The sequence below is a fragment of the Eulemur rufifrons genome, chromosome 10, assembly GCF_041146395.1.
Source record: "Eulemur rufifrons isolate Redbay chromosome 10, OSU_ERuf_1, whole genome shotgun sequence".
NCBI lineage: Eukaryota > Metazoa > Chordata > Mammalia > Primates > Lemuridae > Eulemur > Eulemur rufifrons.
In genome coordinates, this window is record NC_090992.1 from 30,951,757 (window position 1) to 30,979,381 (window position 27,625).

At 53.6% G+C, this 27,625-nt stretch overlaps 1 protein-coding gene across 2 annotated transcripts in view; it reads right to left on the reverse strand.

The window, feature by feature from the left end:
- Window positions 1-11,640, reverse strand: part of SYNPO (synaptopodin) — a 64,312-nt gene extending 52,672 nt beyond the window's left edge. For both annotated transcript variants that reach the window (XM_069483917.1, XM_069483918.1), the window contains exon 1: window positions 11,537-11,640. The gene's annotated coding sequence lies outside the window, so the exon portion shown is untranslated. The remainder of the gene's footprint in view (window positions 1-11,536) is intronic.
- Window positions 11,641-27,625: the final 15,985 nt, after the last annotated feature.

A 27,625-nucleotide genomic window follows, 5' to 3' on the forward strand; every position in this document is an offset into this window, starting at 1 on the left:
AGCAGGAGACCCGAGTTCTCAGCCTCGCCCGGCCACAGACGAGCTGTGTGAGGTCCCTTCTCTAAGCACACAGTTTCTCACCTGTGAAGCAGAGATAAGCGTTTCCCTGAACTGTGAAGATCACGTGACATAAAGCATGTGAGAGGGGCTTCACCCAGGACGTGGTGATTTCCCCGTCTGGAATTTTATGTTGCAGATGGATCCTGGCATTAAATCCTGTCTGAGTCCCGACAGGCCCCGACCGGCCTCCTTGCCCACGGGTGGCCCCATGTAACCTGCACCTGCACCCACAGCCAGCTTCTGAGGAAGCCCTTCTGTCTGGGCACCCCCACAGAGAACAGCAGCGCCCCACGCTGTCCAGGGGTTTAGAGGAGGTTCGATACCCCTGTGAGCCTGACCCCCTTCATCTCCCTCTTCCTCCCAACCCCAGACCCTCCACCCACATCGGCCACCCCCTCGGGGCAGCCCTTCCCCCGACCACCGTCACAGCCGTCCCTTCCACTTCCTCGCCAGCTCCCTGTGAGGACGAGGACGGCCTACGGGCTTTGGTGCACAGACGCGGAACTCTCCATCAGTAACAGCTTGAGGCCTTTTTAGAAGGGGAGCTTCCTGGGAGTTCTGGCCTAGCTTCTGCATTAGGAAATTTTCCAGGTAGGTGCGAAGTTATCGTCTGGATGTCAATTATTTCACAAAATAAAAATAAAACTGCCATTCGTGGAGCACTGACGCTATGCTGGGCACAGCGCTGAGGGTTTCACATGCGTCACACGCTCCTTCTTGACAACCACATGAGACTGGGTGGGAGACGGAACCGTTTGCCTAACGCCCCCCAGCCTGTCGGTGGCACAGCCAGTACCCAGGTGTGGCCGCTGGCGCCAGCCTGTGCTCTAACCTGCTGCACAGACTGGCCCTGGGGTCAGTGTTTTCTATCCCCAGTGACAGGGGTGAGCCCCTCGAGGAGTGACACTCGGCCTCAGGCTTTTCTTCTCCCCGCAGCAGCGACAAGCACAGCGCCTTGTTCTGAACTTGCATTAGTGAGTATTGGCTGGATTGAACACCACAGTGGCCCTGCCTAGACTCTCGGGTGCAGGGAGGCAGTGTGTCCGCCGGTGTGTGCACTGCTTCCGCAGCCTGGAAGGCTCTACCCGGCCTTCGTGGAGCCCATGACCGCGGTGTCGCCTGGAGGGCAGTGCCTGTGCACAGGTGGGATCCTTCGGCTGATGAGCTTGAGGGTTCTGACCCACTCTGTTTCCGATCCCGGCCAGTTCACCCCTCCATAGGTAACCTGGTGGTCTCCCACTCCCAGGAAGTCACTATATGGATCCAAATCGAATGTGGAAGTCCAATCAGCACAGCACACTCCGGCCCAGAACTCCTGGGCTCAGTGAGCCTCCTGTGCACCCTGATGGTGAGGGGCGGGAGGCAGCAAGAAGGTGCAATGTCCAGGAAAGCAGTACCTGAGCAACAGGTGCAGAATAAGAGGTCTCAAGTGTAGACGTAAAGGAACAGGAAGCCCCAAAGCCCACCAGCCAGCTTGGCAGAAGCCACAGGAAGACAGCAGGATTATCCTGACTTCCTAGGGCTTACCAAGACACAGCACTAGCCCACACCCTCACTCGCCTACCCGCCTTACCACCCAGGCTCCCTGCTTGGGTTCAGAATGCAGACAGAAGTCAGGAGGGCACCACCCCGAGAAGACACCATTGGCAGGGCGCTTTGTGGACCAGGGGGTGTAAAATTCGTACACCATCTTCCCTCACACTCCAGCCTCCATGTCCTGATTCGGGGCTTTGAATGGGGGGCCTAAGCCAGTGCAGGAGGGGGCAACCCCTCAGGGTCCCCTCCCCTTGCTAGGAGGATAAGAGCAGGACATGGCTTATTGGACCCCATCTCCCCAGGGACCTCAGGAAGGTCCCCTGGGCAGTGAGAGGGGTGGAAGATTGCAGGCCCGGGAACCCTCATCTCTGGCAGAGCAACCTCCACCAGGGCCCCCTCTGACACATGAGCCGTCCTGATCAGATCGCTGGTAATTGAGTTGCCTTGGGGGGTAAATTCCATCCAGATGTGGAGGGCGGGGTGGGCTTCCTGAGCAGAGCAGGGGCGGGGTACTGGTGCACGGGGGCCATGCCGTCAGCTCTCCAAGTACCCAGGAGGCCTGGGATGTGTTCTATCGTCTTCTGAAAAAGCCAGAGGTAGAATTTCACGGCCAACATATATGAGTCCAGCCCCCTTCAGGGGCAGATGGGGAAACTGAGGCCGAGAGGGCCTAGAGAGCAGAAGGGACTAGTCCAACAGTGAGTGACTGGTGGATTCGTTGGGTCAGGATCCCAGATCTCCTCCCTGGCCAGATCTCTTCAGTCTGGGGGTCTTTATATGGAAGTAGGCAGGGAAGCCCCCCACCCTAGGAATCCCCATCAAACCGTGGATTAGGAGATCAGGAATGGGGGTCAGGAAGTAGAAAATCTGCAGTTGGGGGAGCTTTAATCACCTGCAGCTTAAACCCCCAAACCAGAGCAAGCTCCGTGCTCTGCTCCGAGACTGGGGTTGGGGGAGAAGGCACCAGGCCCCACCCCCACCTGCCCGCCCTGCACAGTCATGGGAGAGCCTTGGCCGGGGCCTCTTTTCCCAGGGGGACGCCCCTCCATGCTTCTCTCCTTTGACCTGCGCTGGCCACATACCTTCCTGGCTCCTTTGGGCTGACTTACGGGAAGGCAGGAAGGGGCCAGCCAGCTGGGGGTGGGGGGGCATGAGAACTTGGAGAGAATGAGAGGAAATGAGGGGGGAGCGGACTCGGGTCGGGGGAGACTAAGAAGGGAATTTCTTTCCTCCTGCCTCATGTTTTGGCTGCCTTAGTGTGAACATGTCTAGGCGCCTTATCTCGAAGGCCAGCACAGTCTGCACGAGAAAGAAAATAGTGTCTGCAGCGGGAAAAATTACATCTTGATAAAATATCCCCTTGGAATGGTATTGTGGGTCTCTTATCAGCGAGTGGCTGGGCCCCACATACCTCTCGTCTGCCTGTCCCCAGGCCCCCACCCCTTCTTTCCTTCCCCCTCCCCTGTCCCCCTCCCCTGTCACCTCCCCAGAAAGTGGCCTGTGCCTAAATTGTCAGGGAAGCCAGGAGACCCAAATTCTAGTCCTGTCTCTGTCACTGATGCTGTGTGAACTAGGCCAAATTCCCTCCTCTCTCTGGGCCTCAGTTTCCCTTTAGTAAAGAGCAGGGAGGTCCGGATGGGCCAGATGGTTTCTAAAGATCCTTTCAAGGCTGGGCACGGTGGCTCACGCCTATAATCCTAGCACTTTGGGAGGCCAAGGCGGGAGGATCGCTTGAGCTCTGGAGTTCAAGACCAGCCTGAGCCCTGAGCAAGAGCAAGACCCCGTCTCTAAAATACAAAAAATAAAATAAAGATCCTTCCAGCATTAACACTTTGTGATGCTCACATTTTCATAATTTGTACTTTTATGTGTTTTGAAGTTTTCTGCCCCAACCCAGTGTCATCATGTGCTAAATGTCTCTGATCTGAAATGTGCAAATCCCCTTCATTTCCATTAGACACATGAAATTCTTGCTTAATCCAACCCAGAGCTTGTACAGCTCACAAGACGGTTCGTCTTAGCTTCCACCTGAGAAGTTCTGCAATAGTACATGGCTTTCAATTCTTTTTTTTTTTTTTTTTTTTTTTTTTTTGAGACAGAGTCTTGCTTTGTTGCCCAGGCTAGAGTGAGGGCCGTGGCATCAGCCTAGCTTACGGCAACCTCAAACTCCTGGGCTTAAGCAATCCTTCTGCCTCAGCCTCCCCAGTAGCTGGGACTACAGGCATGCACCACCATGCCCGGCTAATTTTTTCTATATATATTTTAGTTGGTCAGATAATTTCTTTCTATTTTTAGTAGAGATGGGATCTCGCTCTTGCTCAGGCTGGTCTCGAACTCCTGACCTCGAGCGATCCACCCGCCTCGGCCTCCCAGAGTGCTAGGATTACAGGCATGAGCCACCGCGCCCGGCCTGGCTTTCAAACCTTTTAGACATACATATTTTTTCCTCAAAAGACTTCCTACATGGAAATCCCTACAGAAAGCAGGCAATGAAGCAATTGCACCTGCTCCAACCTGTCCCCTTCCTCCCCCACACTCTGCTCCTCCACAGCATCTGGGGTCCCACTGAAGCCCCTTGCAAACTCCCGGGGCTGTGGATGGAGGTCTCAATGCAGTGGCAGGAGTCCCAGCTCAACTACTACCTCCCTGTGTGATCTTCAAAGAGCCTTCCCCGTCTCTGAGCCTCAATTTTATCATCTGAAACAAATTGGAGGGCTGGGCATGGTGGTTCACACCTGTAATCCCAGCATTTTGGGAGGGTAAGGCGGGAGGATCTGGTGAGGCCAGGAGTTTGAGACCAGCCTGGGCAACACAGCAAGACCCTGTCCCTACAAAAAATGAAAAAATTAGCCAGGTGTGGTGATGCACACCTGTAGTCCCAGCTACTCCGGAGGTTGAGGTGAGAGGATCACTTGAGCCCAGGAGTTTGGGGCTGCAGTGAGCTATGATCACGCCGCTATACTCCAACCTGGGTGACAGAGTGAGATCCTGTCTCAAAAAATGAATGAATAAATATTTGGAGGGATACTGCTCACCATGCCCACTCACCAGGTTGTTGGGAGAGAAACTAAATGGTCACTAAGAAAATGTTCTGGGAACTCTAAGAGCGTACTATGATGATGATGGAGAACTTGGAGTCTGCAAATGTGGGACCCGGGACCAGCTACACAAATCCTCCCTCCTAGGGTTGGGGAAATGGAGGCTCAGAGAGGGAAAGGGGCTGGACAAAGGCCACACAGTGAGACAGCAGCAGATCCAGGGGCAAAGGGAGGCCAGGCAGGTTAGCAACACCCACTTCCTTGGCCATGGGTCAGGAAGGCCTGTCTGCAGGTCGAGGGAAAGACTGGGTGATTTTCAGGGACTCTGCCCAGCTTGAATACTCAACAGGACCCCTCTGAGATACTCAGTCTGGGCTTTCCCCTCTTCTAGCCCCCCAGCCCCTCGAGGCAGAGATGGAGAGAAAGCCCCTTATGCAGCAGCCAAGCCCGAGCTCTGACCCAAGTTTCTGCTCCCTAAAGACCCTCCCTCTGGCAGAGAAGCCCCACCTGCAATCGCCCAGCTCCCCTGCTGCCCTCCACACCCTCTCAAGCGTGAGTCCTGGCTGCACGCAGGATCCCACAGAGCGCCTCTGTCCTCCGGCCATCTGGGTGGCAGGGTGGCAGCTAACACACACCTGACCGTCGGCAGGCTGGAGAGGGACAGCGCCAGGGTCAGCACAGCCATGCAGGGCAGCCCCCTCCGCCCAGAAGGGACATGCCCTACCCCAAATCTGACTTCACGGACCGCGTCATTTCGTGGGGCTTTGTCATTCCAGAGCCACACACTGCCAGAGCTGGCAGCCCCCTCAAGACCACAGCAGGCACCTGCGCAGCTCCCAGACCACCATTCCACTGGCCACACACTGTCCGTGTCCCCTCCAAACCCAGACACTGCCTCAGACGCCTTCTTATCACAGAACTCCAGCCAGCGCCGACCAACCAGAACAGACCCGAATGTTCTTGCCTGTAAAAATAGACCGAGCCACTCACAGCATGTAAAACAGAGCTAAGGCCCAGAAAGGAGAGACGAGTCCCTGAAGTCATGGAGCAAATTAGGGACTGCGCGGGGAACAGAACCCACGGCTCCAGGGTTCCTCCTGCAACCCCTGCAGACTGAGCATCCGCAGGCTAGGAACTTCCCGCCCTGTCCTGGTTCTGTCCTGGCCTCCGCTCCCAGCGTTCCCATGGCCAGCCTCTTCCTCGCTCCCTGCCTGGAGACAGCACACATGTCGGGGCCACTCCAGGTATGACCAAGGCCAGGGTCCCAAGCCCCTTTCTCTGTGAACGAGGAAGCCAGAGACCAGACCGTAAGGGGTACACTCCGAAGAGTTGGGTCTCTGGTGGGCTATCGCCACGCTGACAAACCTCTGAAGGGTTGTCCTGGGCCAGAGTGGGGCACCCTGTTCAGAAGGCAGAAGTGAATCTACAGGGACTCTATGGGGAGGTGGATTTCTATTCGGTTGAAGGAAGAGCTTTCTACAAGTCAAAGCTGCCCAGTCATGGAAAGCGATACCTTGGTAGGTAGTGAGCACCCTGTCACTCGAGACAAGTTTTAGATTCCCACGTGGGGTGAGCAGAGGTGGGAGGAAAAGTTAGAGGAGAAGCCTTCAAAAGCCCTTTTCCGTCCCGAGAGGGTGTGATGTGGGCAAACACACAGAGTCACTCCTGCTCACAAACCGCAGTCACTCCAACACAAGCTCCTCTGTCCTCTGAGGGCGGGGTCAGGCCTTTATACCCGAGGAGTGTCCTCTGTCCCTCAGGCCACAGGTCAGAGAGGGGAAGGGTGCTCAGAACTCCGGGATTGTTGCCTTGCGCTAGCTGACCTCCAGGGCCCAGCCCCAGGGCCTCCTTCTCCCCCTGGAGCATTCAGAATCCCCCCAACCCCGAATGCTCTTGCCCACCTCCAAACCCCCACCCTAGTGTGCCTCGTTGCTCTAAATCCACCTGGAATCTCAACAGTCATTCTCAAGAATTTTTTTTTTTTTTTTTTTTTCTGGCGGCATAAAGACAGAGACACCACATGGAAACAGCTGATCTCTTCACAAAGAAAAAATTGTCCCTTTAAAAATTCTTAAAAAGTCTTCATTCATCAAAGGTAGGGTTGTCAGATTTAGAAAGTAAAAATACAGGATGCCCAGTTAAAGTTGAATCTCAGATAAACAACAAATAACCTTTTTCCAGTATAGGTAGGGCCTATGCAATATTTGGGACATACTTATACTAAAGAAATAATTCATTGTTTACCTGAAATTCAAGTTTAACTGGATGTCTTGCATTGGGTCTGGCAAGTCTAACCAAGAAGGAAGTCTTAGTGGAGCGCTAGCCTGTCTTTAACACAGCTCTCACGCTTGCTAGTCTCCCTTTGTATCAGAGAGGGAGCCCGCCTCAGGCTCTAGGTAAAGTTTAACAACATGGTTTTGTTTTTATTGTCTTTTATTTATATGGTTACTATGTTCGGCAAGTGATACTCAAGACACTGAAGTCCTCCCTTTAGAGTAGCAAAATAAAGTTCCTTCTGAAATAATTGTATTCAAGTTTTCAAAAGTGAACCAATATTTTTAAAATGTTACATAAGTCATATCACAGGCTAAACACAGATATGACAAAAAGCAGGAAGGTGGAGGCCAGGCGACCAAGGCTGGGGCCATCTGAGAAGGCACTTCTCCCATTCCCCATCTGTGAGCTCCGGGGTCCCCTCCTGCCCTGGCCTGTCCCCTGTCCTGCACTTGCTGGACGGCTGGAATTCTCCAGCCCCCCAGGGCAGGCCTGTAGGAAGTGCCGGAGGCTCTCTGCGTGTGTTGCAATTCTGGGGGAGAGGTTTCGGCCGGTTCTCCATCACTGAGGTCCCCAGAGCCGCTTTATACAAAACAGCCTCCCTGGCCCGGGCTCGACTTCAGAGAGGCTGTTTCTGAGGAGGCAGCCGCCAGGGACTTCTCAATGTGTTTCCAAGTCAAATCCAGCCCTTTTCAGCCTTGCCAAGAATCCCACCCCCCTTCCACTCTGGCTGCCTCTGGCAGTCAGGGCTGCAGGGCCACGTCCTCCAGACACCCCTCCCACCGACCAGACCTTCCGGTCCAGACACCAGCGGTGCCCCCACCCCATGCCTGGCACCTTGTCCTCATCTGTCCCCCACCCCCTCTGAGCCCAACCCTGGGGCTCAGAGAGAGCCCTGGGGTGAGAGGTGGGGGCTGGGAGGGGAGCAGGGAAGGAGCTAATTCCCTGGGCTGCAGTGAGGACCCAGCCCCCCCGGACCAGGACCGGGTCCGGGGGAGGACACCAGCAAGTCTCTTCCACATGAGCCCCTTCTCTAGAAAGCATTGCCTTCTTCCTCTTCTTCTTCTTCTCCTTCATCAGCAAGAGCCATTCTTTCTGAGACTGTCCCGTAGCAGGCAGGCGCTGTCCTAAGTCCTTTCCATGCATCCTCTCACCCACCCTCACAGGGACCCTCAGAGGCGGGAATTGCCATCATCCCATCACGGAGAGGCTCGGATGTGTTAAGTAACTTGCTCAAGGTCACATAGCTAAAAGGGACGGAGCCCAGGATTTGAACCCAGGCAGGGCAGGGTGGCTGCGGACACCCGCACATAAGCACCACCCTCAGCTGCAGGGTATCAGCTCCCAGAGAGTTCTAGGACGTGAGGGAGGGAAACTGAGAGACCTGGAGAAGCAAAGGCTGCCTGCCAGGCTCGCCTTGCCCCTGGCAGAAGCGCCTCTGCGTCCCACCCAGCATCTGATCGCCACCAGCGCTGGAGTGCTCCACCAACTTGCTGTGTGGCCTGGAGCAGCCCCCTTGCCCTCTCTGGGCCTCTGCATCCCTGGGCTCTGTCATAGAGGCCTTTCAGCTTGGCCACCCTGTGGTGGTCCCTCTGCCCCGCTCCAGGGGCCTGGGTCCCAGCCGGAGTGGAGCCAGGAGGACACACAGGGGAGTGGCGTGGGGAGCATCACAGGCCTCACTCCCCTCTTGCCCCTCAGCAAAGATGCTTCCCCCCAAGGCGGAGGCAGGCTCCAGCCCAGACATCAAAGGGCCTGCGCGGCTGGCGCTTTGATGGGAGCCTTGTAAAGTAATAGGAAACATGAGGATGACACTGTGCCCCAGCCCAAAGCACAAGGCTTGGAAAAATGAAAAGAGGAAACTCTTGGCAGCCCTCCGCGCGGGTTTTGGCTGAACTCGGCTCCTCGCAGCTGTCGGCAGCCTGTCCTCCCCCTACTAGGCTGTTTGCAGCCACCCCAGGTGGATGAGGGTCCTTGCATGGCCTGTGAGCTGGGGACCTCTCTCCCCACAGCAAAGGAACCGTCTTCTGGGGCTCTTCTCTTCCAGGCTCCAGAAAGCACCAGAGAGAGCACAGGAGCCGGGGGCTTGGAAAGGCTCCCGGGGACTCAGAAGGAATCCTCATTTGAAGATCCTTTAGCCCATCTCAGACCTCAAGACTGCGTGGCTCATAATCCAACATTTTGCTCTTTCCGTCCCCTGCCAAATGCATCAGCAATTGACTAGACCTGGGAGGCCGCCTGTCATTGCCCTCCTCTGAGCCTCCTGAGGTGGCAATGCGGTGATATCTGCTGAGTTGCACGCACATGCCCTCTGGCCAGCGGTGCGCTGCTGGGAAGCCACCCAGCACATGTACCAGCACGTGTGCTCAAAGGTGGACGCACCAGGATATATCTGTCGCAGGATTGTTTGTGTAAGCAAAAGCCTAGAAACGATGTCAATGTCCATCTGGAAGGACTGGTGACGAAGTGTGGAGCGTCCGTGTGCAGGACAGCAAGTGGGGCCAAACCCACAGACGGACACACAGGTGCTGCTGAGAAAGGGTCTATGAAGCTACACTGGAACAGAGAATGGTGTGTTTAATATGCTGCCACTTACGAAGGGAGGGGCGGACACACTGAATCAACATAGCTTAGGCCGTTAATCCAAGGGTGTACAAGACCTGTCCACAGGGGTTGCTTCTCGGGAGGGAACTACGGGAGGGGAAGGGAAATTTATATTTCATTGAACATTCAGTTGTACTGTTTGCTTTTTTTTTTAACAATGAGTGTGCTATATGAATTTTTTAATGTCAAAAAATGCAAAAGGTTTTTTTTTAAAACAAATGGTTCTGTACTCTGTACAGGTTAAAGTCCAAAGGCCTCAGCCTGACTTTATGGCCCCTGGGAGCCCCTGGGAGCACCGCCCCAGCCTCCCCTTCTCTCCTCTGTCCCCGTCTCCCCACTCCCCACACCGACACCTCTGCCACATGGCGTGGTTCTTGTCCCCTCACATGCACGAACGGAATGAGCCCCCTTCTCTCTGACGCTCACCGTCCTGAGTCTGGGCTCTGAGCACACCTAAGACCTGCTTCTTCCACGGCTGCCACGGAAGCCCTCCCTTGCCAACCGTGGAGGACAGGCAGGTCGAGGCCGGCTCTGGGGGAGTTCACCCCAGAGAGCACCCCCTAACAGCTTCGGGGGTCAGGGCTGGGTTGCAGGAGTCCAGGGCCATAAGGAAGTTCCAGGCAGGGTGTGTGGAGCCAGAAACTCACTAAGGGGCCCTTCCGCAGCCTGCAGTCCGGGGCACCCCAGAGAGTGGAAAATCACGTGTGGAGACGCAGCTCGGGGTCAGGCTGGCTCGAGGGAGCAGGGAGGCTTGTCTGTCCCCCAGGACCGGGCCTCACTTCACCCCCACGGCCTGGTGCAGCCCCAACAGCCCCCCTGGGCTTTGAGAAAGGTGCAGGGGGCAGCTGCACCCAGGCCTGACGAAGCCCAACGAGCCCGGCCTTCCCGGAATGCAAAGGAAATGCTAGATTTGGGCCCCGGGAAAGAGCCAACCTTTTCTTTTAAAGAGAAAATGGAATCCCAACAACGTGTTCCAGGTCACAAGGAAACCTCAGAAGAGATAGGACTAGATAGAGGGATTTCGAGCCCTTTCCCAGAGGTTGTTTCCCAGAGTGGTGAAAAAACAGGGATTTGGGGGTCACCTAATTTGCTGTGTGGCCTTGGACAAATGTATTTTACTTCTCAGAGGCTACCTGCTCACCTCTTAAAATTTGGAATTGCCCCTTCTAATTATAACGCTGAGCTATGTTTTAACAATATGATCAATAAAAAGTATATGACTTTAGCATTCAAGAGTTTCATGATTATTAACATTCTACAAGTCTAATATTTTAAAGCTCCACCCACACATCCAGTAAGCCATCCCTCCATCTATCTTCCATCCCCCACCCATCCACCCATCCACTCCCGCTACTGACCCAGCATCCGTTCATCTATACATTCTTCCACTCACCCACCCACCCATCCATCCACCATCCGTCCATCCATCCATCCACATGTGCATACGTATAGTATATACATCCACCCTTCCATTTATCCGCTTGTTCAACAGGGTCCAAGCCTATTCTGGTGAACATGACAGACACATCTCCTGCCCTCTCAGAGCTTGCAGCTAGAGAAGGCACAATGTCAACCAAATAATCCCACGAATGAGTGAGTATATATAATTGCAAACTATGATACGGGAAGCCCCAGTTTTAGCATGATGTTCTGGAGGAGTCTGAGCCCATCTCCAGTTTGTAGTGGGGGTAGGGGCAGGCATCAGGGCAGGCTTCCCTGAGGAGGAGTCACCTGGGCTGAGGCCTGAAGGAGGAGGGGGCACGCAGCTGGAAGACGGGGAATCAAGGTGGGAAGGGAGCCCACCGGGTGTGCTTAGGAGGGTCCCGGCTGAGTCATTCACAGGCTCCGGTACAGTGTGATTGGTTCAAAGCTCTGTGACTTTGGGATTTGACTGAGCACATCGCAGCATTGGCCTCAGCTTCCTAGAGAGACACGACTGGCAGGGATGGGGTTTCCCTTCTCCTTCCCCCATTTTCCAGCCCCACCGGGTCTGCCAAGGACAGGGGCAGCCTCTGCCTGGCACTCACCTCCGCCAGCCCTGCACACTGGCTTGCAGCTGCCCCGTACACCCAGGAACTTGATGCCGACGTGTCCTGAGGACCTTCGGAGCCTGGTGCCCGTGCCGGCCCCTGGCAGCGTCCCTCTGTGGGGGTGGCACAGCCACTAGGGGCCTCTTGGCTCCTCCTTCCATGGAGCCTGGTTTATGACGCCAAGGAGACCTTTGCCCCGCTCAGGGCGTCCAGCGGCTCCTCTGGGGCCAACCCTGGCAGAGCCTCCAAGGGCTCCCCAGACCTGGGTACCTGGGCCAGGCTTACCTGTTGGTCCTTCCTCCAAGGACAAAATCTGAGGATGCCAAGCGCTCCCATGGCTCCCTTAGCCATAATCCCCCCACCCCGACTGCTCTGCCCCACCCTGGGGTTCACCAGGCACATTTCAGCCTCCATACCTTGTTTCCAACAGTGCCCACTTCCCAGAATGCCCCTCTCTCCTCCCATCGTTTTTCAGGGCTGCTCAAATCCCAGCTCCCTGCCAAAGCCTCATCCAAGGCCGTGCAGCCCACTGGCAGAGCTGGGATTTTAGAGAAAACAGACCCAGGTTTGAGTCTTGACTGGCTGCGAGCCTTGGTTTTTTTATCTGTAAAATAGGGAAAGATGGTAATAATAGTATCTACTTGCTGGGTTACCAGGGATGTAAGAGATGCATAGGAAGTGCTGGCGCATACACGCACCCGCCACATTGGGGAGGCTGTCAGTTCCCTGAGGGTGGGGACCCGGGCTCCCCTCCCCACCAGGCACACAGCGGGTAGGGAGGTCCTCAAGGGTGGCTCGAGGGAGCAAAGGGCCAGAGGGCAGGAGGCAGAGAGCGCGAGGGAGGGAAGGGGACAGGACTCAGCACCGGGGGTGCAGGGGTGGGCACAGCTGCCCCCATTCAGCTCAGAAGCACGGGCCTGGGGAAAACGCTGGGTCCACATGAGAAGCCGGGAAGGTGGTTTACAGCCTGGATTTACTGCGTCTCCAGCTGCCTAAATCTGGACAAGCCAGGTCTGTTCGACTGTGTACCAAGGGCTGGGTGAGGCCCGAGGGGATTTATGTGGTGAGCACTGAGCTACCTCAGGCCCCGGAGGCCGCGGTGGGGGGAGGGTGTGTCTGAGTGTGTGCCAAGGGCGGGGCTCCTCTGCTCAGCACCTCTGTGACCTTAGGCTGGTGACTTCACCTTGTCCATGCAATAGAGCTAACAATGGGAGGATTAGACAATGCCTGGGAAGGGCCTGGCACATAGTAAATGCTCAATAAATAGGGTATTACAATTATCATTATATTATTATTGTGTGTCTGCACGTGATCATGCTTATGTGAGGCAATGAAAGCGTAGCCTCCTGTGTGTGTGGTGTGTGTGTGTGTGTGCAGGGTAGAGAATGCTGCTGGCAGTAGTTGACAAGCAGGTCTGCATGCAAAGTTAAATCAGAGTGTGTGCACGAGAATGTCCCAAAAGGTGCCAGCTCCGTGCAGTTGACAGGATCCTTGAGTTCCAGGAAGCCTCATGAGGTCACCCCCAAGTCCATTACCCTCCTCCACCCTTCTCTGAGAGGTTGCAGCTCATGTTGCTTTGTCACACCTCCTTGTCCCCGAGGAGGAGTGGCTGAGTCTTCCTTAGTAGCTCACTCCAGGGCTGAGCTGCTCTCACCCTGGAAGGTCTTCCCCGTGGCTGTGAGTGGCAAGCTGGTTTGTCATGGCACAGGCCTGTGCCTGGGGCAAGTGCCCATGCCACGAATGGCCTGCCCTCGTGCCCACCGTAGTCTCTGCCAGTCACACAAGTCCCTGCCACCGGGAGGATTGCAGAGGAGCTGCTGTCACTCACAGACCATATGAACTGATGAGGACAGTGACCCTGGCTCCCCCAGTCACAGGTAGGGACTCAGCCAAGGTACCCCCGTTCTGGTCCAGGACCTCCCCACTCCATGGTTTCCTCTGGAGAGGGAACAACGGGGAAGGATGTGTTTGGGGCCTGCAGGCAGACCCCATCTGGCCAGAGTGCCACCACAGCCACAGGTGAGGGACTCTGCAGGCACTACCAACCACCTTCCTCCAAAGGTGGGGTCAGGGCCCAGCGGACATGGAGGGCAGCTCCTGGGGGACAGGCATGAGCAGAGCTGGGGGAACCAGGGCCTGTGTGTGAAGGTAAATTAGTTCATATGACATACTCTTCGCCTGAGCAGTTCTACGTGTTGGAATTTATCCCACAGAAATAATCCACATGTGTACAAAGGTGCAGGTACAAAGGGATTCAGTGTTGCATTGTCCATATTACGGAAATTTTGAAAATCACCTAACAGCCCAGTGACGTGGGGCAGCCACACATGGAAAAGCACTAAAAAGGGCGACATAGATCTACTTTCCTAACACGGGCAGATGTGCAGCACTGCTGAGTGAAGCAAGGCTACTTACAGCGCCAGATCTATACCATGAGCCCACTGTCTTGGCAAATCTACCTACACACATACATACATAGACCCAGAATGTAAATAACAGGGAACTTACGCCAACATATTAGCAGTCAGTTATTTTACATAGGGAATCTTGGGTGATATTTAACTCTCTTTTTGGTTGTTCATTATATATTCTTTTCTTTTCTCTTCTAGTTATTATGTGTTTAATAAAAAAAAAAAATCCTTGGAAGGACCAGAGATGGTGCTGTGCAACTCTCTGCTACAGGTCGGGCGCGGTGGCTCACGCCTGTAATCCTAGCACTCTGGGAGGCCGAGGCGGGAGGATTGCTCGAGGTCAGGAGTTTGAGACCAGCCTGAGCAAGAGCGAGACCCCGTTTCTACTAAAAATAGAAAGAAATGATCTGGACAGCTAAAAATATATATAGAAAAAAAATTAGTCAGGCATGGTGGCGCATGCCTGTAGTCCCAGCTACTTGGGAGGCTGAGGCAGAAGGATCACTTAAGCCCAGGAGTTTGAGGTTGCTGTGAGCTAGGCTGACGCCACGGCACTCTAGCCCGGGCAACAGAGCGAGACTCTGTCTCAAAAAAAAAAAAAAAAAAAAAAAACTCTCTGCTATAATCGTGATGTCTGAGAAGAGCTCGTGGGGCCACATACCTTAGGTCTATCTTAACGGGAGGAACCTTCTCCGAACAGCAGCCCGGGGTCTGCTCCAGACCCGCTCCCCAAATCACAGATCCAAGGCCCTCGCCTGGATTTCCCTACTCCATGGAGGGCTCAGGCCCTGGCCAGAATAATACAAGAACCTTGGGCAGGTGGGACGTTTTCCTCTTTGGAGCCGAAAGCCTTTCCTGGGCAGCTATGTGCCTCTCCCAGCAGTCCAGAGCGAGTCACGACCCCCATCCCCAATTCTGAAAGGTCAAAGCCCAGGGATACACAGCCCCTGGCCAAAGGTCAGCAGTGGAACCAAGGCCACCTGAGCCCAGCTGCTGAGGAGGAGGCAGGAAGGCTCAACATCTGGGCAGCTGCCCTCTGGCCCACTGCCGGCCTCCCCTGCCCCCATTCCAGCTCCCCAAAGGCCAGAACATCTGGCTGCTGGCCTAGCTCCAGGAGGGTGAGCGAGGGCCCCTGCTTCCACCAGACCGCTGCTGCCGCGGTGCAAGGCACATCAATCAAAGCTGCAGGCCTGGCTGGTGCTGGGAGAGCAGCCGGCTCCTTCCCCACCCCCTCCCCAGACATTCCTGCGTAATGGAATCTCCTTTCCTGTTCATTTATTACCACCCACAGAACGGCCAAGCCGCCAAGCCGGGTCTGCAGACTCAAGCCCCACTGGCCCTGCCTGTTCCCAAGAAAGGGGCTCCCCGGAGGGAAGGATGTGGCGGGAGCACCAGACCCTAACTCTCGCTAGCACGGTCCCACTCCCACTGTGGCCCCTGCCCGCAGGACTTGCCCAAGGGGCCAGCTCTGCTAAGCACTTCACACACTGGGGCGGATCTTGAGTGTCTATGCCCGCGAGACGAGCACCCCCTCATTGCCCTCCCATTGACACATGAGAAAACTCAGGCTCAGAGGCACAAGGTCACTTGCTCAGAGTCCCACAGTGAGACAATGGCGAGTCTCACAGGGAGTCTGCCCGATCCCAGAGCCCAAGCTGTCTTGCCCTTCTCTTCTGTGGAAAACACTATTCTTTCCCCACTGAAGTCTTGGCATCCTTGTTGAAAGTCAGTTGACCATAGATGGATTTGTTTCTGGACTCAGTTCTATACCATCGACACACATATCCCTGTGCAAACACCACACTGGCACTGTTGCTTTGCAGTAATCGGGAAGTATGAGTCCTCCTACCTTAATCTTCTTTTTCAGGATTGTTTTGGCTGGAAATCCCTTGAAATTCCATGTGAATTTAGAATCAGCTTGTCAATTTTTACAAAGACGTCAGCTGGCATTTTGATAGGGATTGTTTTGAATCTGTGGATCAACTTGGAGAGGATTGCCATCTTAATGATGTGGAGTCTTCCAGTCCATGAATATATGACTTTTTCCAGTTACTTAGAATTTTAATTTCTTTCGACAAATTTTGTAGTCTTCAGAGTGTAAGTTTTGTACTTCTTTTGGTAAATTTATTTATGTGTATTTTATTCTTTTGAATGCTACTGTGGATGGAATTGTTTTCTTAATTTCTGGATTGTTCATTAAGAATGTATAGCAATACAATTGATTCTTCTTTTTTTTCAGAGATAGGGTCTTGCTATGTTGCCCAGGCTAGCCTCAAACTCTTGGGCTGAAGTGATCCTCCTGCCTCAGCCTCCTGAGTAGCTGGGACTACAGGCATGCACCACTATGCTGGACTTGATTTTTGTATATTGATCTTGTATCCTGCAATGTTACTATACTGGTTTATTAGTTCTAATAGTTTTTTAGTGGATTCCTGAGGATTTTCTACAAAAAAAATCATCTCATCTGTGAATAGAGAGAGTTTTGCTTGTTCCTTTTCAGTTTGGATGCCTTTTATTTCTTTTCCTTGACCAATTGCCCTGACTACAGCCTCTAGTTCAATGTTGAGTAGAGGAGGTGGACATCCCTGTCTTGGTCCTTTTCTTCTTTATGTCCTACATCTCTCCCCCTCCTTTCTGATGCTTCCTTTTCCTCTCCTTACATCCCACAGGGAGTGGGAATGGTATTGGGGAAAAAGCGTGTATACACAAGGGAAGTGGCAAAAGTAAGGGAGAAAGAAGGAAATCAATCTATTGGACACCTAAAAAGCTCAAACCCGATATCAGGATCCCCACCATATAACTGAGAAAACTGAGGCCCAGAAGAAAAAGATGTGACAATTAATATTTATTGAACACCTACTACATGCCAAATGCTCAGGATGCAAAAATGAATCAGACACTCTAGGGGCAAAACTGAATTCAAACTGAGATCAAAGCTCCACAGACCAACACTACCAGCCTGTAAAGGGGAAAACCGAAAAGGAACCTGTCGCTGTTGCTCCAAAACCTCTTGCCGTGCCCTGAAGTGGCAGGCCCAGGGCTGCCCAGAAGGCAGCAACGTGGAGAGTCTTATTCAGGGTGGGCCCCTGTTCTTCCACGTCCCATCTGTGACATCTTGGGCACATAAGGAGCTTCCCTGAGACTTAGTTTCCCCTTCAGTGAAATGGGGAGAATTATAGTAGCCACCTCAAAGGGCTTTTGTAAAATTAAATGAGTTACTAGGTGAAGTATTCAGTAAAGGGCCTGGCATGCAATGGAGCTATATGAGTGGTTCTTCCTTTGCATGTTTGGCCCCCAGAGAAGCCAGCCTGGTCGTGGTGTGGGAGCACGGGCAGGACGTGAGGCTGAAGGCTTGGGGAGGGACTTGTTCTTACTGCCCTGACCCTTTGGAGTCATGGGAGAAACTTCTGCTCCCCTTATAAGATGGGACTCCTTGGTGTTGGCCAAGGGCCTACTATGTGCAGACCCACTGCTGGGGACGTCTCAGAGAAGACGACAATCTTACGACTGCTACTCTTTCTACAGCTCGCTCTGCATATCAGCCAGGGTTCAGCCAGAGAAACACACAGGTAAGAGACACCCAGTGAGACATTCATGCAAGGGCTTGGCTTACATGACTGTAGGGGCTCACTAGGCAAGTCTGAAATCCACAGGCGTGATGGTCGATTTTATGTGTCAACTTGACTGGGCCGTGGGGTGCCCAGTCGTCAAACATTATTCTGGGTGTTTCCGTAAGGATGTTTTTTGATGAGATTAATATTTGAATCACTGGACCGAGTAAAGTGGATTGCCTTCCCCAACGTGGCCTCATCCAATCACCTGGAGGCCTGAATAGAAAAAGGCTGCCCCTCCCTTGAGAAAGGAAGAAATCTTTCTGCCTGACTGCCCCGACACTGGGGCATCAGCTTCTTCTTGCCTTTGGACTTGAACTGAAACATCAGCTCTCCTGCTTCTCAGGCCTTCAGACTCAGAGTAGAACTACCCCATCAGCTCCTGGGTCCCCAGCTTGCAGACTGCAGATCTCGGGGCTGGTCAGCCTTCGGAATCTCACAAGCCACTTCCTTTTAACAACTCCTTTTGTCTCTGTATAAATACACACACACACACACACACACACACACACACCCTCTTGGCTCTGTTTCTCTGAAGAACCTTGACTAATACCGCAGGGCAGCCCTCAGGAAGGGCAGGCTGGAGCTCTCGGGCACAACGCAAGCTGAAGCTGGTGTCCACAGGTACAATACCCTCTTTTTCGGGAAGACTTTGTCTCTGCTTTTAAGGCCTCAAACCGATGAAATCAGGCCTACCCAGATTATCTAGGATAATCTCCCTTATTAAAAATCAACTGATTATAGACTTTAATCACATCTACACGGTACCCTGGCGACAACACCTAGATTAGTATCTAACTGAATATCTGGGGTCTGTAGCCTAGCCAAATCGGCACATAAAAGTGACCATCACAACATGTACCAAAAGTGATGACAAGCCTGTAGTCCCAGCTACTTGGGAGGCTGAGGCAGGAGGATTGCTTGAGCTCAGGAGTTCAAGACCAGCCTGGCCAACATAGCAAGACCCCATCTCTAAAAATCAAAATTAAAGAAAAAAAAGTGATGGCAAGCCCAACACTATACATCAGCTGATTTGTTTCCCCAACAATACCATATGGAAGATTTTTTTTTAATTCTTTTCTTCTATAAGAATGTGACTTGCCCAAGGTCAAAAAACTGGCAGGGGGAAAAGCTGGGCTTTGAACCCAGGTTGCCTCCAGAGCACATGCTTCATCTGAGGCTCTGCATCACTAACTCATCTCCTCAGCCCTCACAGAGTCCCCTGCAGTGGAATTCTCTTCCCTGCTTTAGGAGAGGACGGAGAGGCTCAGAGAGGGCAGGTGGCCACCCCAGTCACATAGCCCCGGTAGAGGTTGTTCCACACCAGCTCTGAGTCACCTCCTCACGACAGCCATCTGCTCACTCCCATCACCCCAGCAGCCCACCTCGAAGAGAAGCACCGAGCTTCTGCTCACGGACTCTGGGTGACTCGGCACCCCCTTCCTCCTGGACCCGGCATCGCCTTGGGGCAGGGCGCTTCCAGGTTTGGTGTGGAACACCCGGCCTTGGTATGCAGGGTAGGGTCTGGGGAACCCCTATCTCCAGGGAGCTCCTATTTGGGGGCTAGTCCCACTCTTGGAGAGGGTACTGAGACCATCCCATGAAAGCTGCCCAGTCGGGACGGAATGTCCTCAAACCGTCTCTCTCCCCAGCCTCAGGCTAGAGCAGGCCTGAGCTGCCCAGAAGAACACGCATTCCTTGGGAAACCAGGATGCCTTCTGAGAGACCAGGCCCCCGAAGGGTCCCGGCTCAGCCAAGCCTGCGGTCAGTGCCGGCCATGGCCTGGTCCACCCGCCCACCCTTTCCTGTGGGGCCTCAGTGCCAGGGGAGGCGGCCCTGTGAACAATGCCCCACTCTGTTCTTGGCCTGGGTGGGGGTAGCTAATCCAGCAGCACCTCATGCCGGGCTGGGGTCCAACACTCCCCTGCTCACCCCCACTAACTGGCACTTTCAAGCCTCAGAGAAAACCCAGACGCCCCACGCTTAGCACCCTCCCAGCTCACGGACAGGCCGCAACTCAGAGGTCGGGAGTCCGGGCCTAAAGGACTTAGGGGCTCTGGGGCTAGGGGCCAGCAAGGCCAATCATGAGCATCTAAAAGCCCATCCTCAGCCGGGCACAGTGGCTCATGCCTGTACTCCCAGCACTTTGGGAGGCCAAAGCAGGAGGGATCTCTTGAGCCCAGGAGTCCGAGATCAGCCTGGGTAACATAGTAAGACTCTGTCTCTACGAATAAATAAATAAATAAAAATTTTAAAATAAATAAATTAAATAAAATAAAAGCCCACCCCAGCCAAGGTGGCTCCACCTTTGCTCAGCCACTCTGACCAGGCCTCTGCCATTATTTGGTGAATGAGGAGGGGGCTCAGAGAGGCCGGGCAGCTTGCCTCTGGTCACACAGCCCAGCAGCAGCAGAAGCGGAACTCAGATCCAGGTCTGTGAGCCTTCGGAGGCCCTGGCCTTAACCACTGCACCACACTGTCCTTTGGAAACCCTTAAGTGATCCTGAGTGCAGGGGCTCAGGGGCACCCTGCACAGATTCAGCACACATGTGCATGCCTGCGTGCGAGTGGGCGCGTGCACACACACTTTCCGTAGTAACCAAACCCTGCCGACAGGGCCTGCCCTTCCCAGGCAGCCTTGGAAAGGGCCCTGCAAGGGCCTCAGGCATTCCAAGCCTGGCTCCCCACCCTCACCTGGAGGGGCCCTCTCTGCCTTCCATATCCCCAGCCCGGGCCCAGGAGTCAGGGTCTCAGCTCAGAGTCCCTGTGATGTGTGCACATGGTAGGGGGAGGTCAGTCCTGCCCCAGAGCACCCCCAACCTGGCAGGCCCGAGGGTCAGCCGACCCCCTCCCCCAGCCCTCTCAGGGCCCACAGGTCCCGGGCCAGGCCTGGCTTCCGGAGCTGCCGCCACCTTGGCCGGCCACACCACACATGGTTTTAATCAGCAGCCTGCCTGGATGAATGGTGCCTTGTGAGAGCGCCGCAGGGCTCACCTCCATGGCAGGGCCAGGGCGGGCCAGGTGGGGCAGGCTCCGGGAGGGAGGAATGCAAGGGGACCCCGGGCGGGGGCCAGGACAGCACAGCACAGCAGTCACGAGCCAGGGCCTGTGGCCAGACAGACAGGGCTGGGGTCCCGGCCCTGCCACCCACAGTCTAAGTCTGGGCAACTCATAGACCTCTCTGAGCCTGGCTGCAGCCTCCGGATCAAAGGCAGCGCTAGAGCCCCTCACGCAGGCCTGCGAGGACTCAACGACAGGATGCGTGGCGCACACCGTGGGCCTGGCCCATAGTGTGCACTTGGTACCTGGAGGCTAGTCCCACCTGCCGGGGCGCTCACAACTCGATTTCCTGGGAGAGAGGAGGGGGCTCAGCTTGGAGCACGGGGGCTGCCTCCAAGAGGCTGGGGCTGGCCTCTGTGAAGGGGGAGGCTACAGTTGGCTTTGGTGTCCCCAGCTCCAGGCCGGGGTCTCTGTGGCTCCCCCACACTTCGAAGGGGCCTCACAGAGAGAGCTGCAGGGGCAGACCTCGGCTCCACGAAGGCCCTGCCGCCCGGGCCACTGCGGACTGGGCTGTAGACAGGAACAGCTGATGTGTTCTGAGCACTTTTGGGGTGCTGCACCCCGGGCATTACGGACCTTAACTAATTTTATCCGCCTTCTTTTATCATTGTTCCCATTGACATATAACGAAACTATGACTCAGACAGGGTGGGCAACCAGGCCATGGCCACACGGTGGAGGACCTGGAGGACCGGGAGAGCTGGGATGTGTAGCCACACACCCTGCGGGGCCTCCACACCGCCTCCCACAGGGGTGGCCGGCACAGGGCAGTGGCCGGGTGGGCAGAGAGCGCCCGCTCTCCCTGGCAACCCTGCTCAGCCTCCTTCCTGCCCCAGAGCTTCCAAAGGCCCCGTCTCCAGCGCCCAGGGCCACATCCTCCTCCCCGCCTCTCCCCAGCATCCCCACAGCCCAACACGGGGAAGGGGCTCCGGGGTGTTTGAGAGCTCAGGGGAGGGAGGGAGGAAATGTCGGGGGAGGCCCGACCCTCATCGTGTCTCTCCTTACGGAACCAGAGTAGTGTCCCATCCCCAAGGGGTGAAGTGCTGAGCTCCTCACCCCAGCCATGCCCACACCATCCCTGCCCCTAACCTCCGCTCTGCAGGCCGGGGCTGTCCCGTCCTTCGCAGCCTTGGCCCTCAGTCTCTCGCCGCCAGGCTGGGCTGTCTTTCCCCGGCCTGGAACCCTCTCCCGTCTACCCGTGGGAACTAGTCCTCCCAGACTCAGCCAAACACTCCATGCACCAGCATGACTAGGTTAGGCCCCACAAGTGCTTCCAGGAGCAGAGCCCTGGGACCTCTGGGAGTTGCCCCAAATTCAGAATCCATCTGTGCAGAGGAAGGAACCGCATCCTCTCCCCTCTGTTGCAGACAGAGACGCCACCCTTTTCAGACTGCTTTTCTCTTGCTCCTCTTCTCACTCAACTGTCTGCAGCGCGGTGGGGCTGCACTCACATGTGTGCGTGGGCTTCATGGGCGGAGCGGTCATGTCCACCTCCCGGCTGTCGGTGGTTCTCTGAGCTCAGCCGAGAGACCGTTTCTGGAAGACCACTTAAGAGCAAGCCGGGCCGGGCGCGGTGGCTCACGCCTGTAATCCTAGCACTCTGGGAGGCCGAGGTGGGCGGATCGTTTGAGCTCAGGAGTTCGAGACCAGCCTGAGCAAGTGCGAGACCCCATCTCTACTAAAAATAGAAAGAAATTATATAGACAGCTAAAAATATATATAGAAAAAATTAGCTGGGCATGGTGGTGCATGCCTGTAGTCCCAGCTACTCGGGAGGCTGAGACAGGAGGATCGCTTGAGCTCAGGAGTTTGAGGTTGCTGTGAGCTAGGCTGACGCCACGGCACTCACTCTAGCCTGGGCAACAGAGTGAGACTCTGTCTCAAAAAAAAAAAAAAAAAAAAAAAAGAGCAAGCCGGCCTGCTGTCTCCTGCCTAGACGAGGATGTCTCCCTCAAGCTGAGTCGGGCCCAGCCGAGAACTGGGTGCCCGATCCCCTGCCCAGAGTCACCCCCACCCCTGCCCTGCGGGATAATGGCTCAGTGAGGGCCAGGAGAGGAAACAGCCCTGTGGAAATAACCGCGGACGTGCTCAAGGGTTAAGCCACAGAAATGTTCAGCATGGTTTTGTTTACGATGCTAAGATGTCTAAAATAAGCCACATATTTGACAATTAAATAAAGTGTGGTCGATTCTCAAAATGGAATCCATGAAGAAGAATATTTGACACCACGAGGAAATGGTCACAATTTATCTCCAAGTGGAAAAAAAGCAGATTATAAAATCTCACGTTGGAGGAGAAAAAACCTCCGGGCAGACACGAGAAAGCAACTGAGGGTGTGGAGCGAGGGGTGCTTCGGACCGGGGAGACTCTGCCACCTTGCAGCCGGGAGACTGGGTGATCCACCAAACCCAGGAGGCCAGAGGTGTGCCATTTATGAACCGGGAACCGCAGGGACGCACGCTAGCCACTCGGCGCCGCGGGGAGGCACAGGCCGGCCACCCGGTGAACATCACGAACAGCAAACGTGGCCAGCGCTTACCCCCACAGCATGGGGGCGGGGAGGGTTCGTTTTCTTACATTTGCTCACCGGTAGTTTAAAATCTCTCTGCAGTGAACGTGTATTATCTGTATTAATTTAAAAAGTCAGAGCAAACGTGACTCTACAAGGAAACAGCCCACTGGAACTCAGTCCTGTGTTTACCGCCAGCACGTTGTGGAGGCCATTGCGCGTGAGGTTGTCCTGCTGGGATCTTCTGGGAGAAGCTGATCTGCTCTTGGAACCAGGAGCCTTCCCCAGTCACCCTGGCTGCTTCTGGGCTTCAAGCCGCAGCCGTGCACCTAACTTCAATGCCCAGTGCGAGGGGATCCTTTCAACAAATGATGACACAGCTATACCACGTGCATGCGTTTGCAATGTACACGGGAGAAGGTCTGAGGGACCCCCACCAAAGAGTTAGAGTTGCCCCGGAAACAGAGATGAGGGGGACACTTGGGCTTTTGATTTTGTTCGCTAATGATTGCAATTCTTTCACAATAATCTTGTTTTATAATAAAAATGGAAATAACATAATTTGATGGAGTAGAAAAATATTTAATACCACGTAAAGATGTTGACAATTTATTATGATTACAAAGAGGCTTGTAAAATAGAGTGTACGCATATTCTCCTTTTTGCAAAAACAACTTTGTATATCAGGCAGAAAGCAAAAGTCCTCAAGCAGTGGTTATCCTGGGGCCGTGGGATACAGACATTTAAATTTTCTTCTTATGCATCTGGATGTTCTAAAGTTTCCACAATGGACATTTATAACTTTTGTGATGGCAAAAAGTGTATTTTCTTAAAAGGAAATATTTGGCCCTAGTTTTTGCTTGTCCTAAGTGCCTAAGTCACGGCTGACTGCATTTTTAGCCTTTTCCTCCCTTCCTCTCTCTCTCTCTCTCGACCCATGTGTCTGTTTCTCACCCAGTCTTAACTGTGCACCATCTTGCTGTCCTTCCTGTGTCCTTGTGAAAAGTCTGAAATCCTCATTGGAACCAGACAGTGCAGAAGCCGGGGCACAGGCCCAGCCCGCTGCTCCCCGTCCAGCGGGCTCCCACCACCCCACGCCGCCTCCTGGGGCCTTGTTCTAATTAGTGGGGACGTGAAGCAGACCCAAAGGCGGAACTATAAACACCAGAGGCAGAGACCCATAAACAGCTGGGTAACCGGCTCCAGCTGTGCAGATGGGCCCTGGCCCTCACTCACACTGGGGGCCGGATGGGGCTGAGGATTGCCCTGGGCCTCCCCTGCCTAGAGCCGGCAGGAACCATGAGCTAGAGAACTGGGGGCAGAGCTGGGGAGAGGGGAGGCCTACACAAACCTGAGTGGGCTTACATCCAAGGGAGCAGGGCATGGGGCCAAGGATTCTCGTCACCTGAGCCCCATTACCTATGCACCTGGGCCTCAATTCACCTATCTGTGAAATGGGGAAGACAAGAAGTAACAGATTAGATGGGCTTCTCAGCTCTACCATATCATGATTAACCCTTGAATCTATGCACTAGGCCTAAATGCCTGTAATATATCTAGCGGTAATACAATATAAATATATGCTATATGATAACATAAACATGTGCTACAATAAAATTTCCTGTAATATAACCCATACATATTGTATATTACTATATCATACTCCTTACTATTATATTTCTATATTTTTAATGACCATCTATGGATAGCTGTGATCAGAGAGTGTGTGGAGGCAAGCCAGGAAGCCTTCCTGTAAGAAGGGAGATTTAAGGGATATGACTTTGACAGGCAGGGAAATGAGCCTCCATAAAGGCCATAATGGAGGAGAAGGAAGAGATTTGAGAATGAGGGGACTTATAGGTTTTTGGGGGGTCACCCAGGGAAGAGATACATGTCCATATTCCACCCTAGCAACACACAGCCTGGCGTGGTAGAGGACAGGAGGAAAGCTCACTGGAATAACCTGGCTACACCACAGGACCTCCGAGGAACTTGGTAAAACACAGACTCCTGGGCCCTTCTGAGTCAGAATCTAGGGCAGAAAGGCCTGAGCATTTGAGATTTTCATAATTGCCTGGTGGATTCTGAGGCTAGAAGTCTGACACAGGTAGGTGTTCAGGCCCAGAGTTCCCAGTGTCTGTGGACAGAATGTTGGGTGGGGGACTCACCATGATCTGCACATCCTGCCCTGTGTGCCATCAACCAACCACAGGGCACAGGCATTGCCAGGCAGCCAGGTGCCACCCCATGCCTGGGGCCTGATCGGGCTGGGGGCCCTTGGAAAGCTCATCACCTAGTAAGGGGCCCAGACCCCCACGTCAGCCATCTGAGCTTGGTGCTGGGGGAGCCCAGAGGAGGGAGAGCAGGGGTAGGAGAGGGCCTCAGAAGGCTTTCTGGAAAGGTACCCAGAAGTTTGGGAGGATTCAGGTGGTAGGATGGGAAAGGAAAAACAGGCCAGGCAGAGGGAATCATGGGAGCAAAAACAAGGGGTGGAGAAGCAGCAGAGGGAAAAACACGTGGGGACCATTTTCTGGCCATGCAGTTTGTCAGGGGCTCTCCCTGCTGGGCACTGAGAAAGGCAATGTGCTGGACAGCCCGGGGCCAGGGGACCAGGCAGCACACGTCCCATATCACAGGCAGCAGGCCCAGGCCTGGGAGCGGAAAGCCCCAGCCTAGGGCTCCCCTCACCTACCTTCGGACTCCCCCTTCCAGGCTCAGCCACGCGACTGGCCCAGTTCCCCCATCTGGGATCCTACAGGGCAGGGGAGAGTCGCAAATTCCAACTCTGTCCCCAAGATCAGAACCTCCTTTTCCAGAGGGGCCCCTGAAGCCATGTCATCCCTGACCCAGGTCACACCTCCCCAAGCCAACTCAGTTCCAATTGCCATTTCTACCCACACGCCTTTGTCATACTCTAAACATTTTCTATGTCATTATACAAACAGCAGAGTCAGACTGGAGACAATGCAAACCACAGAGTCTCACTGAAAACAATTGAAGAGGGTGTAAATAAATGGAAAGATGTCCCCTGTTCATGGCTTGGAAGACTTGACATTGTTAAGGTATATGTTAACACTCCCTAAATTGATCAACAGATTCAACTCATTCCCTATCAAAATCCCAGGTACCTTTTTTTGCAGAAATTGACAAGCTGATCTAAAATCTAAATCGCAAGGAACTCAAAATAACCAAAACCATCTTGAAAAGGAAGAACAAATCTAGAGGACTCATGCTTCCCAATTTAAATAATTATGACAAAGTTACAGTAATCAGGACTGTGTGGAACTTGCTCAAGGAAAAATAGATCAAGAAAATAGAACTGAGAGTGTATGTATATACTTATATTTGTCGTCAACTGGTATCTGACAAGGGTGCCATGACAGTTCAATGGGGGAAAGAATAGTCTTTTTAACAAATGGTGCTGGGACAACTGGATATCCATATGCCATGTACAAAAATTAACTCAGAATGAAACAAAGACCTAATGATCTATCTGATAAGACGCTAGTCTCCAAAATACATAAAGAACTCTTATCAATACAAAAAGACAAAACAATCCAATTCAAAAAATGGGCAAAGGACTTGAATAAACAGTCTTCCAAAGAGATGTATAAATGGCCAACAGACACATGAAGAGACGATCAACATCCTTAGTCATTAGGGACATGCAAATCAAAACTACCATGAGGTACCACTTCACATCCACCAGGATGGCTATAATCAAAAACACGGAAAGTTTTGGGGAGGATGTGGAGAAATTGGAACCCTTGTACATTGCTGGTGGGAATGCAAAATGATTCAACTGCTGTGGAAAAAAGTTTGGTGGTTGGTTCCTCAAAAGTTAAACCTAGAATTACCTTATGAGCCAGCACTTCCCTCCTGGGTATATGCCTAAAAGAATTTCAAACAGATACGTGTGCATCTGCAGTTCCCAACCCCTGGGCCTGTTAGGAACTGGGCCGCACAGCAGGAGGTGAGCAGCAGACCAGCAAGCAAAGCTTCATCTGTATTTACAGCGGCTCCCTGTTGTTTGCATCACTGCATAAGCTCCGCCTCCTGCCAGATCAGCAGCGGCATTAGATGCTCATAGGAGCGCGAACCCTACTGTAAACTGCGCATGCGAGGGATCTGCATTGGGCGCTCCTTATGAGAACCTAGTGCCCGACGATCTAAGGTGGAGCTGAGGTGATGCTAGCGCTGGGGAGCGGCTGCAAATACAGATTATCATTAGCAGCGAGGTTTGACTGCACAATAAATGTGATGCGCTTGAATCATTCTAAAACCATCCCCACCCCCGATCTGTGGAAAAACTGTCTTCCACGAAACTGGCCCCCGGTGCTAAAAAGGTTGGGGACCGCTGTTGTATATGAATGTTCATAGCAGCACTATTCACGATAGCCAAAAGTGGAAACAACTCAAAAGTTGATGAATGGATAAACAAAATATGCCATGCGGGGGAATATTATTCAGCCATTAAAAATGAACTATTGAGACG